The sequence below is a fragment of the Vulpes lagopus genome, chromosome 2, assembly GCF_018345385.1.
Source record: "Vulpes lagopus strain Blue_001 chromosome 2, ASM1834538v1, whole genome shotgun sequence".
In the NCBI taxonomy this organism is placed as follows: domain Eukaryota; kingdom Metazoa; phylum Chordata; class Mammalia; order Carnivora; family Canidae; genus Vulpes; species Vulpes lagopus.
This window is the reverse complement of record NC_054825.1, coordinates 110,957,425-110,965,982: the sequence shown is the minus strand read 5'-3', so window position 1 is coordinate 110,965,982 and position 8,558 is coordinate 110,957,425.

Genomic DNA, 8,558 nt, shown 5'->3' with positions numbered 1-8,558 from the left:
CGTCTGTTTGGTTCACTCATGTATCCCAAGTGCCTAGAACCATGCCTGGCACTTAGAAGAGACCCAGTTAACTAACGTCTGTTGCATGAATGCACCAGTGATTTCCTACAAGGGTGGGCAGTCGGCTGCCCCTGAATCCTCATGCAGCATTTCTGGGTTTTCCTCATAGGCCTGCCTGAGGTAAATCAGGGAAGAGAAGGGATTCCTTTTTAGATTGCCAGTCTCCTCTGGGGGCGTCCACACATGTGGGCACCCCTGAGAGTTTTGTACATCTGATTTAAAATTATCTCATTTTAACTAAACATAGAATGCAGATCATCCAAGAAAAATTTGAATTAAATATTTCAAAGGCTTCTTTCCTTTTTTCAGTATATAGCATCTAATTAGAGAATAATGTACTTTTATCAAATAAAAATAAACCCTTATTTTAGACCCACATGTGTACATAAGCACTGTGAATGACTTGCCAGCATGTGGTCTTATTTTACTTATACTTTTCAAGGATGAAATATGAAGGTTTATGGTTTTGTCCTCCAAAACAAAAACAAGTAAACAAAGCAGATACTTAAATCTCAGACTCTCAAAAGCATCTAAAGCGTTGCCTCTTTGCAGAAAAGCAAAAATTTAGCCATATTTTAAGGCAGACACAGGAATAGAGGAAACCATTGATGTTCTAAAACCAAATTATTTTGGGGGTGCCTCAGTGGCTCAGTTATTTGAGCATCTGATTCAGTTCAGGTCATGATCTCAGGGTCCTGGGATAGAGCCCCGATCAGTCTCCCTGCTCCCTGGGGAATCTGCTTCTCTCTCTCCCTCTCCCTTTACCCCTCTCCCCAGCTCCCCCACTCAAATAAATAAAATCTAAAAAAAAAAAACCCAAATTATTTTGCTGTCTTCATTCTATTCGCATCATTAAGACAACGACTCATTCTAAAAGCTCAATCTTAAAAATGTTTATCCTTGGGATCCCTGGGTAGCGCAGCAGTTTAGTGCCTGCCTTAGGCCCAGGGTGCGATCCTGGAGATCCGGGATCAAATCCCACATCAGGCTCCCTATATGGAGCCTGCTTCTCCCTCTGCCTGTGTCTCTGCCTCTCTCTCTCTCTGTGTGACTATCATGAATAAGTAAATAAAATTTAAAAAAAATATTAAAAATGTTTATCCTTTTTCCCAAAAAGAAAGATCCTGGTGGTGGTGGGTTGGTGTGCGCTGTGGGCATTGGGAAGGAATAGGGCCTCCAGGAGGAGAATGAGGTCTACAAGCAAATGGGGAAGAGCTACTCAGAAAAAAACTACCTTGTAGGTTTGAGAATTGGGATGGGAGAAACCCACATAACACATGAAAAATCCCCAACTGAAAGTTGGTCTTTGCAGTAGATGAGAAAGTTCTTGAAACTTTCTCTTCAGGTCTTGAAAGTTATTGTTATGGGATTCATAAATGGGAGGCTCCACTCTGCTCTGTGGTCTTATTTGTAAGAATAACCTCTTGGGCACTTTGCTGGTGGCATCTATCCTTTGGCGACAAGTGCATTGGCTTTATTTTGACCTCAAGAATCATCAGGTAGGCTAAGAGCTCATTAACTAAAACACAAGCTCGTCTGGGTTGTCCATCAGACAAGCCCTAATACAAATAGCAGGTCCCAGTCACGGGCATTGGCTGTATGTCAGGCATGGTCTAGTGGTTTCCATGTGCCTTCTCTCTGAGTCTGCATACTTATATCTGAAGTGACTTGCGTGGGGGCTGCGAGGGTGTGGCAGATGCAGGACTCAAAACCAAGTCTGTTCTGACTCCAGAGACCAATCTCTTTTCCAAGTAATGTTTCTTTCTACTGAGTGCATGTGACATGCCAGGCACTGTTCTAGGCATGTTTATACAAATAACCTTTTATCATCGTCATGGCAACACTAGGAGATGAGTATCGTCATCATTCCCACTTTAAAGACGGAAAATGAAGCCCAGAGGAGTTCTGTGTGTCCAGAGACACTGAGCTGGAAGGAGGTAAAAACAAGACATGAGCCTGGGCAGTGCCTCCAGAAGAATGACCCAAGGCAGCTCCTGCATGAGTCTGCCACACTCAAATGGACGCAAAGAACATTTTAATTAAAGTTTAAAATTCGAGGTTTGCAGGCCATATTCCTCAACTATAATTCAAAATGAAATAAAATCAAATAATAATGTGGCTGAAAATATTCTTTACTACATGGAAATTGATCATCAGACTTCTGTATCACGCGTGCATCAGGGAGGATATTAAAACTGAAATTAAGAACCATCTACAAAATATATGAAAGGGGAATATTTTATTTTGAAGACTATAGGATTTTCAAAGGCTCAACTCAGGGAAAATGTATGAACTGAAATGCCTTCAATATGAAAGAAGAAAGGCTAAAAGTAAAGGAACCAAGTATGCATCGTAAATGATTAGGAAACAGAAGATGGAAGTGCAAAAAGAGAATCATAAACAACTAAAGTAATATCTAAAATAAGAGAATCTAAAGGCAAATACAGAAGCAGATTGTTTGAAACCAGAAGTGGCTGCAGAGGCCTAAGCTGTGAGATGGAGGGTCCCAGGATCTTGGAGTGTATCTGGCCACTGAGGGCACACAAACCCCTGCCGTCTGGGGACTCAGGTGTTAACCCTTGTCTTTCCAAAACCAATAGAGAAGCTACGTGGATCAAATACATACATAAATAAAGATAGGTAAATAATATTTAGCTGCCACGCTTTTCTCATTTCTGGAATATAGCTTTCAGCAGCAAAGTGGACTTACAGAGGCCCGCTATGTGATGCTGACTCTTGTAAATCCAATTCTGTGCAAGTGTGCTGGCAGTTTGAACACTCACATGGAATCTGTGTGAAGCTCACTGGTCATGGCCAACACTTTTGTGTACCTTCAATCTTGTCTATCTGTTGAAGAGTTCACGTTTTCACTAATTGTATTTTCTTCGGAGTTATGCTGTGTCTGGTGACTGCTTAGTCAACAAATAAACCTTGATTTTTATCCTCTTTAAATTTTTTGCCACTCTGAACTCACCCACTGCCACCCATGTGAGCTTTCTGGAAGCAAGTATCTATGATAGCAATAGAACTCACTCCATTTAGGGTGGGCTCTTGTTTAAAACCATTTACACTAATTTTGGATTTTTCTGTTGTTACAAAACTTTCAATTTGTATTTTGTGATTGTGAATCTACACTTTTACCATATCCTTAGAATAACCCCCACCAAATGGAATTCACCTACCATTCCCTCATCTTGCCTCTACCACTGCATTAATGCTATCATAGTGCCAAGGAACTGTGTTTGTAATTCTTCTACCCTGCACAGTTTTAACATAAAATGTGAATTTTACAAGCCAAATAAGAGATTTGAAAATTTCTCTTAAAAATTCACTAATTGTTTTTTCTTCGGAGTGACACAGTCGTTGGTGACTATTGTCTTCTGGAAGAATTCAGGTAGAAATGACAGCTGTGGGACATATTAACTGGTTAGTTTCAGGTTTAATTGCTAGGAGCCGGGTAGGCCCACTGCTACTACTTTAGTTTAATCCATTGTAAAGATCAGGGATGGGGGTAAGTACTCTTATATATCCAATTTAAAACTCACATCTGTAGTGAGCCACAGCTAATTGCCAGACTTCTATTATAAGCTTTGATCAAGCTGAAAGACACGGCTTTATGCCATTGACCAGTGAGATATATATGAGTAGGACATACCTTTATGCAGTTAATGAATTTTCTGATCAACTTTGTGGAATTTTTTTTTTAACTAGAATCAGTTTCTATTTTTTTTTAAAGATTTTATTTATTTATTTATTTATTTATTTATTTACTTATTTATTTATTTACTTATTTATTTATTTATTCATGAGACACACACACACAGAGAGAAAGAGAGAGAGGCAGAGACACAGGCAGAGGGAGAAGCAGGCTCCATGCAGGGAGCCTGATGTGGGACTTGATCCCGGGACTCCAGGATCACGCCCTGGGCCGAAGGCATGCGTTAAACCACTGAGCCACCCACCCAAGGATCCCCCTAGAATATCAATTTCTAAGTGAAATATTTAAAGGGATTTTTTTAGTGATCTCCTTGTATTGATCTCTCTTGAAAACTTATTTGTATTGACTTGTTGAAATCAGAGTTCAAACAATAAAATCAGACTTCACTTGTATTTTATAGCTACTCGAGAAATAGAATTTGACAGAAACCAGATGAATAGACTTCCATAGTGTATATACTAACCCAGCTATAAACTAGAGTGATTTAATGTGCATGCTTGCTTTTATATAGGAAGAGCATTTTTATTGAGCCCTGTTTAAAATGATCTCACCTTAATAAACAGAAATCTGGAAATACTGCATGCTAACATCCTGCCTTAGGGAATAAAGCACACAATATATAACTGAAGGGGAAATCAAGGGCTCTAATTTGCCCACTATAGCTGCTTTTCATCAGGTTGATGCCGTGTGTGTGAAATCTACAAAATGGGCCTAAATCCTAGCCATAAAAGCTACCTCTGAGGGCTGTTATGAGCAGTTATGGGAGTAAATTAATCGAGTCTTTTGAGCGCAGTCATAATGAACACATTCACAGAGAGATATACAAAATAGTCAATGTGAAGGTGGCAGAATGAGCAATTTATTTCCTCCTCCTGGGTTGACTTAACTCACAAGTGGCTGTATAAATGGTGCATGTGTTCAGTTCTTGAGATTAAGTGGGCAAAAAAGTACCTAGGCTGTATTTATGCTCATCGGGGGTTATAGTACTCTGTGATGACTCGTGGGCTATTGTGGTCAGTGCATCCCTAAAAAAAATTTAATTACCAAGTTTACCAGTCTTGGGAGAAGAGGATTAGGACAATTCAATAGAAATAGTTAAAAGCAGAAGAGGGTTTTTCACTCTTGTCTATCCCTGGATGATATTCACCAAAACAAGTAGACTTTGGGAATTTTTAGCAAGGATCCTTTACTCTCTATTCTTCAAAAATAGTGAACTTCTTGCCAGAACAGGGTGACTTCACGCTGACACACTGAATTTATGAAATTCATCTCTTCACCAGTGTAGTCTAATCTTAAAGGTGGATCAGATAAAGGTTGGCCACATTCATTCAGTTGCCAGGAGCTCCTGAGAAGGCAGTGGAAAATGATCAATAGACACCATGCAGCCATAAGGTAATACCCTCCGGGTCCCTTTCATGTGTTCAGACTCTACTGTAATCTAAAGGGTGCCCATGCCACTGTCACTCCTCATTTTGTTTGAACACATTTATTCCCATCCTTGCTCCTCACCTGAAGCGTGTGTGATGCTGATGTTTTGGGAGGGGGGAAGTATCAGCCTTCTCTGCTGCCTCTAACCTGAGCGACTTCCCATAGTAAACAATGCCTCTGCTTCTAGGTGACTCCAGAAACTAGGGAAAGAACTTCATAGGAAATATTCACATTTAAGTAAGGTGATTATGGGACACCTGGGTGGCTCAGTGGTTGAGCGTCTTGTCTTTGGCTCAGGTCCTGGGGTGATCCTGGGGTCCTGGGATTGAGTGCCACATTGGGCTCCCCTTGAGGAGCCCGCGTCTCCTTCTGCCTGTGTCTATGCCTCTCTCTGTGTGTGTCTCTCATGAATAAATAAATAAAGTCTCAAAAAAATAAATTAAGGTGATTATGTCAGGATTAGCCACTTATATGAGACTATCAGATAAAACCACAGTGATTTGTAACTTGGTTTCAGTTGTCCAATTCCATTTGTTTTCACCAAGTGGGAGAATCTTTCAGAAAGCACATGCTAATGTCTCTAAACTTTCGTCATTGAGTGAGTTGAATCCGAGGGCATGGATGGTCCATTACGGTACTTGGGACACCTGCGGTGGGTCCTTGGCACCACGGAGGGAGGGCAACAGGTGAACGGTAGCCAGGTGCCTTCCAGCCACCCTTCCTTTCTGAATTTCACTCAACTGCATTTTTGATGGCCCATGTTAGGAAGTGGATTAGGGTATGTCTGTCTGTCCACCACAAGACACATGTCCTCGGGTCAGGATGCTCATTTCAGGACCAGAGGCCTGCCCTCAGACCCTGTGGAAGGACAGGATGGACAAAGTCTACACAGAACCTGTGAATAACTTGCCCGTCTGAAGCTTTCTCTCTCTGATTTCATGAAAGCCACCCTAACCATCCATATGTGGCAGGATTATTTTTGCTGGCCCCCGGCCAGGTGGCACAGCTTGAGCAAATGCAGCTTCTAGATGTTCCCTTCCTGCCCTGTTCAACCACAAGTGTACAGGCTTGGGCTGGGGCCAGCTGAATCCTTTCACAAATTACCAATGTGACTTGGAAAGCGTCACCAACAAACTATCTAAAGCTACTTACCCTTGGTGCATTCTTCTGTAGAGTCGGCACTTGCCTGCTTTGCCATGGTCACGTCCCTCAGCCTGACACTCTTCAGTGCCCAGTGGACTAACATCTCATAAGTAGAAAGGAAAATGGAGAATTATTATGGAGATTTCAAATCAGGAAGCTATGTTTGGCTTTTTGGTCTATTTTTTTCAACTTGGGTTGACATGCTAAATTATTGGTTTTTTATTACTGCTAGCAATGAGGGTGGGTTGTTTGAGTGGGGTAAATGTCCTTCTGTAGGATTATTTTGAACACCAATAGACATAGTGCAGGATAATATGCCAGGGGTGCAAGACTCCTGGGTAGAGTTTTCTGGAAACTTCCAGCGTATATTTCTACCAGAATGCAGTGCCAGAAGGGAGAATAAGAGCAGTAAATTTTCATGCACATCACTGGATTGCAACAATCTGACCTGAGACCTGCAGGCAGTGCAGAGACAGTTTTGAATTCAGGACATCTCCTGGTTGGCTTGTGCCTCTACTCATTGGCTATTCTGTTCAAAACAATGAGGCCCAATCAAATGACTGCTTCATGTCCAGAGCCTCATGTGCATGCAAATGAACAGCCCACTTTTCCGACTTTACCTTGTTGTTGACTACAAAATTAATCAGTGCAACAGAGGAACACAGAGTTATTAAACCCCAATTTCTGAACCAAAGGAAATGAATGTGTCCAGAGATTACGGAAGATATATTTTCTGAACTCCTTTCTCCAACTCTCCATCTGATAGATCCTGGCAGATTTCTCTGGCTCTCCGTCAAGTCATATAGATAAGACATACAGCTAAAAACCAAGGCTGCTTATCTTCTGGCTTCTGCGGTTATTTTTTTTTCCTCATAAGGGTCCATTTCAAAAGATTTAATAGACAAGAGTTCTAGGTGCAGCTCCCATGGAGCACGACACTTTTACAGATACTGGACGTTCGTGGCCAGCAAGTCAGGCTGACCATGTAGATGAGGGCCTTGTACTTCATCAATCCAAATCCTTGGAAAAGTGGCCTGGGAACCGTGTGTCGAACATCGTGTACTGCACGCCAGCAGCCCCGGGCGCTTGACCAATGCGTGAAACGCTCTCATTCTCCTTCTCTTTTGAGCACTTTAATAAGAAGAGCTCAGGGAGAAACTGGTCTTTATAAGTCAAGGCCTGACGTCAGAACAATTCACCCATGTGAAGGAACTTGGCCTCATCTGCATGCCCTTAAATGCCTGTCTGATCCTGCTCTAAACCGGAACACAACTCGGAGTGCCCACTTGTGCCCCAGGCCATGCCTCGCTTCTTTTATTTATTTAATTTTGGGGGGAGATGAACAGAAAGGAATACGTTCTCTGGATTAAATGAGCCATTTTGGTCTTCATTTTTGAGACAAATCTGTAACAGTTAACAATTTTTCTTTTTCTCCTAACTTCATCAGGCTCCATGTATAAATATCAAGGCTCATTGTAAAAATATAAATATTAAAATTAAATAATGCTTACAAGAAATGGATTCCCAAGCTATAGATGAAGGTGTGCTTATTTAAAAAAACCTAACAATCCACACAGTAATTTGAGTTGGCACTAAGGTACTCATCATGGTGGGACAGCTCAGTAGGAATTTTGGTGACTTTTCATGAAACTCTATGTTCATTTGTACCTAAGGTGTTCTTAGGAGCAAACCATACCATCTGGAGGAATTTAACCTGTTCCCTGGTGTATGTACCCCTTTTGTCTTGAATGCCCCCTGTGGTCCCTTAACATCTAGTTAAATGTTTTAATTGGGCTGTGGCTCTCTAAAGTATTTCTTTCTAAAAGTATTAGAAAGATACTAGTATCTTTCTAATAAGATATACATATGTCTTGTACACATATACACACATATGCATATATATACAAACACATATATGTATATATACGAACAATTCTCTCATACTGTTTCTATCAGACTCTTAAAACACAGTCTCAAATGTAATTGATATCTCTGACCTATAAAAGTTTGGTGAAAGTGTTGATTACTTAAACACAGCATGGTTATACTCTGATTTGTATGTTTTTGAGAAACAGAAGCCACTTCAGCATTCTACAAATCACAATGGGTCTCTAAAGTGCTTTGATATTTTTGTGATGGCAACATCTTCAAAATTTAGTTCTGTGTCATAACACGGCAGTATTATGTAAGAGTTAATGTTCACATGCTT